Source organism: Mustelus asterias, chromosome 20 (genome assembly GCF_964213995.1).
Source record: "Mustelus asterias chromosome 20, sMusAst1.hap1.1, whole genome shotgun sequence".
NCBI lineage: Eukaryota > Metazoa > Chordata > Chondrichthyes > Carcharhiniformes > Triakidae > Mustelus > Mustelus asterias.
Window position 1 is genome coordinate 53,330,241 of NC_135820.1, and position 12,888 is coordinate 53,343,128.

At 48.0% G+C, this 12,888-nt stretch overlaps 1 pseudogene; it reads right to left on the reverse strand.

Moving 5' to 3' along the window:
* Positions 1–222: 222 nt before the first annotated feature.
* Positions 223–827, reverse strand: LOC144508251 (programmed cell death protein 2 pseudogene; annotated as a pseudogene).
* Positions 828–12,888: the final 12,061 nt, after the last annotated feature.

Below are 12,888 nucleotides of genomic sequence, written 5' to 3' on the forward strand. Positions count from 1 at the left end.
ATAGTAAAGCTGCCTGGAAATGTTTGCACATTGATTTTAGTCTGTAATGTTCCCTTTGGATTGAATAGTTAAAACGTAACCAACAGGTATTACTTTTTAAAAACCTGTGTGTGGACAAGGATGTGGTGTGGTTGAAACATTCCCACAAACCAAACCTCTCTCAAATAAATAGTAACAGTTTTCAGTTCGAGGTTGGGGAAGAATGCTTTAAGTAAGAGGTAATTACAGCTGATCTGCAGAGGAATCCTGTTTCCAGAGAAATTCTACACTATACTTAGTGCTATGGCCACAGCTTTGTTCACAGGTGTAAACATTGAGTGCTCCCTGATCCAAACTCTCTCCAAGGAAATTCACACCCAAGTGGTTAAGCAACTGCGGCATTACCTGAAATTGAAATACACACTTGGCTCCACAAGGACAGTTGGGGAAACATCAGTCTCGGAGGAAATATTCTCCCTAGATCCCCACAATGGACTTCCTCCTCTGCAGTAATGCAGAACCTATTCAGGCGCCAGTGCTGTCCTCCACTTAAACTTAGCGAAGATGCCGTCTTCCTTTGATTCATGTTTTGCCATGGCCTCCAGCTCCTGCTCATCTATGCCTTCAGTCGCACAATCGCTTTCTGCTGCCAACATGGATTCCACATGCTTAAGATTCTCTAGCTTCTGATCCTCTGAGTCCTCAAGCTCCATCACCAACTCAGACTCTGGGAAAAGGGTGTTGAGAGATGGCACACTGCCATTTGCTTCACCCGGCTGCCCACGAGGCTCTCGATGTCCCGTTCTCCAGTCCAGGCTCTGAATTTTATTGAATTCAAATTTCACCATCTGTCATGGTGAGATTTGAATCTGGGTCCCAGACCTTGCCCAGGCTAGTTTAGTGACAATCCCATTATGCCACTGCCTCTCCATTCTCTTCACTTCCACTGCCTCCCCGCCAAACCACTCCCCGCTCCCCAACTGCCTCTACCATGCCACTTACTGCTCCTGCAGAAGATGAGGAAATAAGATAAGAATGCAGCACCTAGAAAAGATGATTAGATAACCATCTCTGGAGCTCAGTTGCAGCTTGTTTCTTTACAGTGATGTAGCACGTGCAGGAACTGCTTTGCCAATGGATTGATGAATTTTTAGTCTTGAAGTGTGCTGCAAAACATTTGCCTAAATGTACTGCTGCATGGAAAAAATACAGTAAGAGTTTTAACAACACCAGGTTAAAGTCCAACAGGTTTATTTGGTAGCAAATGCCATTAGCTTTCGGAGTGCTGCTCCTTCGTCACATAGAGTGGAAATCTGCCTCCAGTGGCAGATTTCCACTCCATCTGACGAAGGAGCAGCGCTCCGAAAGCTAATGGCATTTGCTATCAAATAAACCTGTTGGACTTTAACCTGGTGTTGTTAAAACTCTTACTGTGTTTACCCCAGTCCAACGCTGGCATCTCCACATCATGGAAAAAATACCCCAGCAATGACCAGAAAATATGTCTGCAACCAAACAGTGGATTGTGCACTCAACAATATTCAGAAGGTAGTAAGTTATTGCCCATATTTTTAAGGAAATGCATTCTTGTATATATGAGAAGTTTTTTATAGAATACTTCCTGTGGTGCGCGTTTAGCAGTACTTACCATTCAAGGATTTTCCTCGGATGGATTGTTGTTTTTCTGCTGATTGTGTGAGAACAAAGAAGCAGAGGTCACCTTTGTGTTGTTGGACGTTTTCCCTGTTGAATGACACTAATTGGTATGTAGGTAAAATGAAAACACGATCTTATATTTTAAATATTCCAAACATTGGGTAATATAACTGTCACTTTGATTCTGTTAAAAGCTTCTTCTTGTCATTTCACTACACCTTCTCTCACCCCTGTTCCACGCAGGCTTTAGCTCGAGGATTAAAGACCTTCAGATCTTCAAGGCTGTGTGCCTCTAGTAGTAGAGAGCATTCTGGAAGGTGTATTGTCTTTTGGGAAGCCTCTCTGCACTCAGAGTTGATAGAATTTTTTTGGCTGTGTCCCCACTTCTAGATAAGTGCTCTGCAGTAGACGGCATCAGTTCTGTGATGATTGAGCCACAGTGGTAGGCCATATTTCACTGGCCCTGATTGAAGGACTTCCTCCAGGTCATTAGATAACTTGTGTGCCTTTGTCTGTTGATGTATTGACAGATCAGCCAGGTGATCCCATGGCGATACAGACTTGGGCTTGAACTGTATGTGAAAAGCTGGCCCTTGACTTGAACCATTGTATTGTTGGCTCTTTCCAACTGAGGATGATGAGTATCTGTTTTGTCTGCTCTACTCTAATGAAACTTCCTTAGGGAAGATGGAGCAATACTAGGTACAGATCATTCACTTTAGTAGGTTTCAGGCATCCTGTAATGGCTCTGCAAGCTGAGTTGAGAATGGAATCCAACTTCTTGGCATGGAGAGAGCATTCCCAGAATGGGCAGGTATATTCAGCAGCTGGGTAGAACAGGACAAGGAGAGTCCTTCATAATATTTTTGCGTCAATTCTCCATTTAGACTTGGCCCGCTTCCTTTGTTTCTGGTTGCCACCCTAGCCTTTTCTTTGACAATATGAAACATGGCGGTGATTTTACGACTTAACCCTGTCCATCGATGGGTGGAATGAGCTGATAAAATCTGCGAGAGCCAAGAAATCAGGTTCACGCACGATTTCTCACTTCTCGCGATCTTATCGGAACTGATATCCACCCATTTCCAACAAGAGGCTGAATAAATTATTTAAATATATTTTAATGCTCATTTCTATGTGATTAGAGAACCCGGAACGCAATCATCCGGGCTCACTTGCCTTTGCGGGAGAGGTTCTCTCTCGCGAGGATCACGTACGTTTCCTTCGAATGGGGACTAGTTGTGGTGGCCTCGCCAGTAGGATTGGAGGCCATTGAGGCCCCCCTGCAAGATTGAGGGCAAGGGGAGGTGCCCCTTGGGCAGTGTCAGCCTGGCACCCTGGCACCCTGGGTGGGGCCTATGGCAGGCAGCCGATAAGGTATAGAGGGGGGCCTGCTGTCACTCTGCCCGCAATCAGTCGGGGGTTGCTGCTGCCACTCTACATGCAATCAGTGGGGGGGGGGGGGGGGGGGGGTGAACCTGCTGCCACTCTGCATGCAATCGGTGGGTTGGGGGGATGGGGGGGACGTACAGTCTGGGCAGTAATAGGATGGGGGTGATTGGTCTGGGCGGCCGGGGGCTGAGGATGATATTTCCAGATGGGGGGTGCTCATGATGGGCCATGGGCCTCTGCAATAGCTGGGACTGGGGGTGTGCTTTGTTGAGACTGGCTGCAGCAGCAGAAAGCTGACAGTTCTCTCAGACCAAAGGTCTGCACCCGCGCAATGGTGCCCTCTGCTGCTGCAGCAGCCTTTCTGGCGTGTTAAACCCCACCCGCTCCATCTAGTGGCTAGAAACAGTCCAGTCCATTTTTTCCCTCTCCTCTTGCATAAGATACTGAATTTGGACTCGCCCAACAAAGAAATCTGAAGCTCTCCCATTTTCATGCTAGCTAGGCACTTAGAATTTTTCTCATAAAAGCACCCCCATGATCTTTGAAACATAGATTGCGAGAGGATATGACGTTACTCCAAAGTATACCTACTTAAAGTTGACTGTCAGTGCTCTCCCAGACCAATATATGTTAAGTTCTTGCTTATCTCTATTCCTAAGATGAAAGAACTGCTCTGTGTCATTCTCAGCAGATCTGGCAGCATCTGTAAGGAGAGAAAAGAGTTGACGTTTCGAGTGCAGATGACCCTTTGTCAAAGCTTTGAACCTTTGGAGCTTTGACAAAGGGTCATCTGCACTCGAAATGTCAACTCTTTTCTCTCCTTACAGATGCTGCCGGACCTGCTGAGATTTTCCAGCATTTTCTCTTTTGGTTTCAGATTTCAGCATCCACAGTAATTTGCTTTTATTTTGCTCTGTGTCATTTCAGTGTTGATCCATAAATGATTAGTCACATTGTATTTGTTAATGTATCGCTAAAGGACTTCTCCACTTTATCGAAGGAATGGTTCTGAGATGCTATACACTTGCCATGAGCATAGAGGAAGCTTCTGGAATGTGGATGAATGGCTGGTCATTGATATAAATATTGAACAGTCAGGGTACAGGCTACCTTGAGGTGAGCCATTTCAGTCAATCTGAGATTTTTAGTTATCTGGAATAACTTCTGTACAAGATTGATGGTGTCATGTGCAGCAGATAAATCCATGAAGGCAGTGCCTGGTATTAGTCCATCCTCAAAGAATTAACGACCAAGAAATTGAGGACGAGCCTCTCGAACAGTTGGTAGCTGTGGTATAGCAGGGAGCTGTGAAGCTCTTTGGGTTGGCTGGATCGTTGCCTGGATTTGAATTTGCCACAATTCTCCATGTCTTAGGAATCTTTTTGGTTATTATGCAATTGTTGGACATATCGAGTAGCCATAATACATGCATGGGTCCAAAGTGCTTGATTTATTAACATGAAACATTTTAAAAATAATCTTTTTGATTACAAATTCTCTCATGCTGAAGGGTTTCGTAAAGTCAGAATCTTCTCTAGCTATGGGCTATTTTTCCCGGCTGAAGCAATGGTGTTTTCAGCTATTCAGAGCTGATGAGTGACTTGTTCTGCTGTGGACTTGTACAGTGGTTGTGCTTTGGTTAAGTAATTTCCTAACATCCAGGTAGTTTTCCATGCTTTCTTGTTGGTATGCAATATATCTTAGGAATCAATCAGTTCCCCCCACTTCTTTCTTCTGATATGGCATCCACAAGCCTTTCTCCAGCTTCCAGAGGTGGAAAATAAAATTCTGTAAGATCAGAAACCCTTCAGTTGCTACTTTAATGTCACCATCCAGAAACAGCAAAATATTGCTGCTAATGGCTAGAGGATAACCCTTGCACATATAGCTGATGACATCTTTCAATAACCCCACCATGTATGAATAACAGAAGTAAAATCACAGTTGTGGGATCACCAGGAGTATGATAGGGTGTATAATTGACACTTTGAAGTAAACCTTGACTGTTCAGAGGATTCTGTACAAGACAGCCCAGCCAAAGTGGGTTTCATTGTTGTTGTTTGCTGCATTCTGCACTAGCTACCAATGCAAAGAGGACTGGGAAGGCTCAGCAACAAGAAGAGAATCGTCAGATAAAGAAGTATATTATTATTATCGTACATAGTAATCTCCATGCCAGGGAATATCTTTCGCAGTGGCGAAATGGAGCTCCCTGGGCCCTCGGCTGAATTCTGTCAGGGGGCAGTCTTCAATGATGTGAGTTATTGATTGGGGTGCACCACAGATGCTGACTGGGTTCCCTAAAAGGTGCCACTTGTGTCAATTTGCTGCATAAAGGCCTTGGCCAGTGTGTAAACGGTTAAGGAGAGCCCAATGTTGACATGGCAGGTTGATGGCGAGTGGGCGGGATATGGGATCTGTGATGAGGAAGTGGTTTTTACTGGTGGTGTGTTGGTTCCATTCCTGTTGCCACAGGGTCTCTGCTATTATTCCTTAGCACATTGGTCTCAGCCATTGAGGCTGGTGGGATGGGAGGCGAGCAGCAGGTGGATTGGTAAGGTCCTCATGTAGTGAGCGGCAGGCGTGGGTTGATGTAAGAATTAGATGAAGGTAAGGCAGAACTCCGAGGAGGAGACATCACAGCGCATTGCAGCTAGCAAGGCCAGAGAGCAGTTGACAGAACAGCATCTTCTGTGTTTTCCTCAATCCTCTTGCCAAAATGTAAACTGATCACTTTGGTATAAAACCATTTAAATTTAGAAAAATAATAATTTTTAGTCCCATTTTGGAATGGCACAACTGATGTTGCTAAATAGAACTGGCTACCATATCAATCAGGTTACTCAATCCTTTGGTGATAAGATATTGATGAAACTGACATTTGGGAAAAAGAACAATATCCCTCAGTTTTTACAAATGTTGAATTAATCTTACAATTATTTGTCTGACGTGTATCAAAATCTTAGATACAAAGCAAATATCAGATGCATGATTTGAAGGGTACAGTTTTGATCACATGTCCCATGACTGAAAGTGAATATGAAAACTGTGTTTATAATGCATGTGATTGGCACCTTTCAAACATAAAACCGGAGCAATAGTTATCAGTGAGTCAGCAAAGCAGTTTTCAAATTACTGCTGCTTGGCTTCAGACAACATGCTGCTATAATAGCTCCTAACACAAGCACCAAAGAGCTGCTGTTAATAGCTAGTACCTTTTGATTCTGCTGACCATCATTCCATCTGCACTCCAGTTTGCATGTGTACCAATTATCCTAGCAACAGCAATGAGTCTTTTATCCTTTTCCAGTTACATACTAGGCGTGAATGGGGAAGAAGAAATAAGCTGTGGATGGCTGCTCTTAAGACATTAACTTACAGATCTCAGTGTGTGTGTCTTTCTAGCCAGCAGCACTTTATCTTCAATGTTGACAGGTGCTGTGATCTGGTGAATGCCTGTAGGACCAGTAATAAGAAGCTGTAATGGGGCTCCCAACGCTCTAAGGATGGCCACAAAACACACGTTTGTAATATTTTGATAGTTATGCTTCAGAAGATGCAAATCACAATCCAACTCCAGAAAGGTCTGTGAATATTTTATTCCCTTTTACATCCTTGCACAGTATAGTGAAATAATGGGTTTATAAAATACAATACCATGACACAATGCTGATGGGAAATGCATAGAGCATTACTACACAGTTGAAAATAATTACTGGTCATTGCTATTAATTGCATAATGTAACCAATATTTTATAATACAACAGGCGAGAACCCACTAGAGAAATTATTAAATCAATCATATGACATTCCTTTGATGGTTTTTTAACAGGAATGTTAACCTATTTAAAATAAACTGGTAAAATAGCAGTCAGAGGAATCATCTGTTAATGCATTCTGCAGTGGTCTCCTATTATTGACAATAATAATTTCTAAGCTAGTTTGTTAATAAACTGTTGAAAGTTTCATGTCTGTCACAATAACTCCTTGAGTTCAGTAGTATCAGTTGCCACATAAGTGGTCTGAATACCTTATATCCTACCTTGTGTCAGCTTGTATCACAAAATCAAGCTATTTGATTGCAAAATACGCTGCACAGTGGCACTGTGGTTAGCATCCGGGTTCGATTCCAGCCTTGGGTGACTGTCTGTGTGAGTTTGTATGTTCCCCCCCTACCTGCGTGGGCATTCTCCGGGTGCTCTGGTTTCCTCCCACAGTTCAAAGATGTGCAGGTTAGGTGGATTGGCCATTAATGTCCAAAGATGTGTACGTTTAGCCATGGGAAATGCGTAGGGTTACAAGGATTGAGCGGGCCTGGGTGAGATGCTCTTTTGAAGAGTTGGTGCAGACTTGATGGACTGAATGGCCTTTTTCTGCACTGTAGGGACTCTATGGAAGCTGAACCAGAATCACTAAGTTGAACTTAAGTAAAAACGTCTCCCTGCATCCTCTTTTAGGAACCGAGCAGAAACTCCCTCCCTACCGCCTCTTGCCTTTTCAACCTTAAACACAGCTCTTCACTACCTGACTGACTCTTTCTGTCTATGGTTCTTTTCTTATTAGCCTGACTCCAGTGCTTGTCCTTCCCTTATCCTTCACTCACCCCTAGCCCACCAGTGGAATCAGGCAGCCTGATGTGGCCAGGATTCCTGCAAAGTTCAAGTGAAGAGGGTTGTTGCAACAGTAATAAGCATGTGAAAAATTGTTTCAACGTCAAATTATCTTTCTTTGTCTTCAGATTGTGAGGTTTGGATGTATCACCTAAAATCTCATATGCAGCTGCTACACCTGCTGTCCTGTGAATTTAACCTAGTTAAAACAAATTTTAACTGAAAGGCATATTTTAAAACAAAATTCAGTGGAAGAATTATAAAATAATCCAGAGATATTGGGGGCGATTCTCCCAAAAATGCTGAATTGGTGGGAAAACTGGTCTAGATCACAACTGTTCTTTCAGTGCAACTTCAGACCCGAATCTCCGCACTCTGTGCAATGCAGAGATCACAATCGTTAATATCATGAAAAGCTCGGGGGGTCGCCAAAGAGCCTGAAATCGGCGGGATGAGCGGGAATCCGCACATGCGCACATCACTGGGAGATCGCGGAAAAGATGTCCCAGCATCCAGATCACTGCAATCCAAACCCCACACACATTGCTGGCTTCATCGCTGGCCCCCACAACCCCCCCCCCCCACAAACATCGCTGGCCTCATTGCTGGCCTGCACAACGCCCCCCCACCCTCCACATAGACATCGCTGGCCTCATTGCTGGCCCCCATAACCTCCCACAGTCATCGCTGGCCTCATCGCTGGCCCCCACAATCCCCCCACAGACATCGCTGGCCTCATTGCTGCCCCCACAACCCCCCCCACACACATCGCTGACTTCATCGCTGGCACCCACAACCCCCCCACAGACATTGCTGCCCCCCCCCCCCCGCCATATAGACAACATTGGCCCCCTCCCCCATACGGACATCGATGGCCTCCTCCCCCATACAGACATCGCTGCCCCCCCTCCCACCCCACCTCTCCCCACACACAGACATGGCTGTCTGCTTACCCCATGCCACCATGGTTCCAGATAATGTGGGTACCCAATCTCTCCATCCCTTGAACATACTGTTCTCACTGCTGCAATGCACAACCCCAGCTTGCGATCATTCCCTCTCTTGAATGGAAGCTTTGAGTATTGCGTCCCCCCTGGACACAGCAGCTTATCGATTAAGAGCCTTGAGTATTGCATCCCCCCCCCCACCCCGGACACAGCAGCCGATTGAATGGCAGTCAATCAGCACCCTGAGGGATGCATGACACTCAACTGAATGCAGCCTTCAAAATCTCTCACAAGTATTTGTTGCCAACGGGCCCTTGACTGGCCGCACTCACTGCACCTGCACTCCCCTAATAACAGTAAGAAGTCTCACAATACCAGGTTAAAGTCCAACAGGTTTATTTGGTAGCAAATACCATAAGCTTTTGGAGCACTGCTCCTTCGTCAGATGGAGTGGATATCTGCTCTCAAACAGTGCACAGACACAAAGATCAAGTTACAGAATACTAATTAGAATGCGAATCTCTACAGCCAGCCAGGTCTTAAAGGTACAGACAATGTGGGTGGAGGGAGCATTCAACACAGGTTAAAGAGATGTGTATTGTCTCCAGACAGAACAGCTAGTGAGATTCTACAAGCCCAGGAGGCAAGCTGTGGGGGTTACTGATAATGTGACATAAATCCAACATCCCGGTTTAGGCCGTCCTCATGTGTGCGGAACTTGGCTATCAGTTTCTGCTCAGCGACTCTGCGCTGTCGTGTGTCGTGAAGGCCGCCTTGGAGAACGCTTACCTGAAGATCCAAGGCTGAATGCCCGTGACTGCTGAAGTGCTCCCCCACAGGAAGAGAACAGTCTTGCCTGGTGATTCATTTGTCGTAGCGACAACGGATGAATGAACACCGCTCAACAATCACCAGGCAAGACTGTTCTCTTCCTGTGGGGGAGCACTTCAGCAGTCACGGGCATTCAGCCTTGGATCTTCAGGTAAGCGTTCTCCAAGGCGGCCTTCACGGCACACGACAGCGCAGAGTCGCTGAGCAGAAACTGATAGCCAAGTTCCGCACACATGAGGACGGCCTAAACCGGGATGTTGGATTTATGTCACATTATCAGTAACCCCCACAGCTTGCCTCCTGGGCTTGTAGAATCTCACTAGCTGTTCTGTCTGGAGACAATACACATCTCTTTAACCTGTGTTGAATGCTCCCTCCACCCACATTGTCTGTACCTTTAAGACCTGGCTGGCTGTAGAGATTCGCATTCTAATTAGTATTCTGTAACTTGATTTCTGTGTCTGTGCACTGTTTGAGAGCAGATATCCACTCCATCTGACGAAGGAGAAGTGCTCCGAAAGCTTATGGTATTTGCTACCAAATAAACCTGTTGGACTTTAACCTGGTGTTGTGAGACTTCTTACTGAGCTTACCCCAGTCCAACGCCAGCATCTCCACATCATGTCTCCCCTAATAAGCCAGAGCTGTATATAAGCTGCAGGAATGGACACACAGCCAGTCAGGTCACAAAGATGTCTGCGCACAAACCTGCTCCCAGATTCACAGAAGCCAACCAGGAGCACCTACTAGATGCCGTGGAGGAGAGGCGTGAGCGGATCTTCCCCGGCCAGGGCCCTCACCCAAGGGGCACATCCGCCACGGCATTGTGGGAGGAGGTGGCAGAAGTGGTGAATGCCAGGAGCCTGACACCATGCTCTGGCCGACAGTGTCGCAAAGAAATATACGACCTTCTGCGAGCAACAAGGGTGAGTGAGCATCCCACTTGGAACCCCGCACATGCTTGGCACGGATCTCCAACCCTGCTTAGACACCTAAAGGGCATGCAACAAGTTACCCTTCCCCCAGGAACAGAATCTGACCCCTTCCCCTCACCCCTCAACAAGCACCCTTCAGTGGTGACCGCTTTCCCCGAAACTGCCAGCACAACGCCCGAGACACAGGCACGCATTGCGCACCATGCACTGCACCATGTTAATGTTTGCTATCCACCTTATGTTCCCACAGGAAAAGAACATTCCCAATGTACGTGAGACGACACAGACTGGTGGTGGTGTGCCCCACCTGCGGCAGCTGACCAGCATCGAGAAGCGTGCTATGGAGCTGGCAGGGGGTGATGGGGCATCCCGAATGGTCACCGACAGCCAAGTCGGTGTCCAGCATGCAAGTGAACAGGCGCTACTCTCAACTTAGGTTCCCCTCTAAGTAAGTGCGATGCTGCATGGAATGTTTTGCCTCCCTCCCCCCAATGTGTGTTCTTTATTGCAGCTCTGGACCCAGATGAATCCGGCCCTTTGGGTGTTGCCGCCGTCCCTGCTGCTCTGGAACAAACTGCCCATGATCTCCTGGATGACACCTTGGAGGGGGGCACTGAGGAATCCTCCGAGGGCAGCACCACTGAAGCAGCACCGGCATGTACCACACAACCCACCAACACAGAGACTATCACCACGGTGGGTAACTTTAGTGTTGAGGTTTCTGGTGAGCACATCACAGCCGCTGATGCACATCGGGTGGAGGCGGGCACATCCGAGGGCTCGGGCACAAGGAGGTCTGTCGGAGGCCAGGATTCCGCTGTCCCCAAGCCAGCTGCTGGGTCTCAAAGTGTGTTCCTCCCAAGGCTGGTGGAGATACATCAGGAAACCCGGGGAGTTGTGGAAGGGTTGTCAGCAACCATGCTGCGACTGCAAAGCTGTTTAGGGGAGTCCAACAGAGTGCTGTTGCAGGAGGTGGTGCCGACACAGTGTGAGACCCAGGCCAACACTGCAAGAGTGATGATCGCAGTGGAAAGTCTGGCTCAGGGGTCTGTCCTCATGGGTGACATGGTCCAGGCCATCCTGGAGACACAATGGGCCATGGGCTAGTGTGTTTCTGGCATCCAGGAGGCATAGCGTTCGATGGCCATGGGTGTCAGGGGCATGTGGGAGACACTGCTGGCAATGGCTGGGACTCTCGCTGGCATTTTGGAGACACAGCAGGCTGTGGCTGTGAGCCTCGACAACTTAGCCCAGGCTCAGAGGGCTACTGCTGAGGGGCTCCAGAGCCTGGCTCACTCACAGAATGCTGTAGCATTGGGGCTCCAGAGCTTGGCCTAGTCTCAGAGGGCCAGGACTGAGGGATCGCATCTGGGCCTCCAGGACTAGCAAAACCAGGTCACACTGAAGTTCTGGAGCTCAGTGCAGCTCCCTGGCGGCTCATGGAGTGTCCTCGTGGCCTCTGTGCACCCCAAGGGAGGAGGAAGGGCTTGAGCCCATGCCCGGGCCTTCCACCTAGGAGATCCCGAACGTCCTGAGACCTTCTGATTCCCCCCTTCCTCACACCGGGGCATCTCAGGGCCAGCGAGATGAACAGGGTGGCACCGAAACAGTGCCATCTGCAAGTCAGCCGGGGTCCTCCAGGTCCCGGCCACCCGGGGGACGTCCGCGAAGGGCATCACAGGCAACAGGACGTGCATCACAGTTGGACACCTCCACCTCTGATGTGCATCCTGGGGTAACACCTAGAAGAAGCAGTAGACAGCACAAAGTTAGAAAGTTGTAGTTCACCAAGAGGTCCCGGGTGAAGGTCACCAGTAGGCAGGGTTTATTAATCAATAATGTTAAGAACACAATAAACTTTTAATTGCACCTCATCGCTGTGACTAATGTGTCTCTGATTCTGTCCCCCCCCCCCCCACCCCTCCCCAGGGCTGAGTTGTCCCCATTCCCATGCATAGAGGTGCTGTCTGTTGTGTCTTGTGAGACTCAGCCACATGTTACAGAGTGCCTGCCCGACCTTCCTCAACATCCCCCAGACCCTTGGTGCAAGTGCCCCCCCCCCCCCCCCACCCTGCCCTTGGCCAAAAAACATGTGTCCCCAACCCTTACAGCTACGTGGGCCAGGGTGGAAGCATGCATTCGGTGTACAGGTAGGAGTCAGACCTCAGTGGCACCAGGGTCAGGATCCCAGTGTTCCCAACAGCGAGTTCTCATCATCCTCCAGCCTTCAACCAAGACTCGCAACCATTGCCAGCCCAGGCACATTAATAGGGTCGGATGTTTCTGGGGGATATGGTGGTGGGATGACAGAAGCAGGGGAAGGGTGATGTGGTGGTTTGAGGGCCCAGGTCGGATTGGAGGGGGAATAGTGGCTGCACTTGCTCCTGGGGTGTGGTGGATGTGTGGTGGTTGCAGCCCCTCACTGCACAGCACCAGCTAGGTGAAGCAGGCTGCAATCAAGGCGTCCCTCGCTCCCTTTCCCTGCCAGACACCTGCCATCGCCACCCGCCCTCTTTCCTCCAGCTCTTCATATGACAG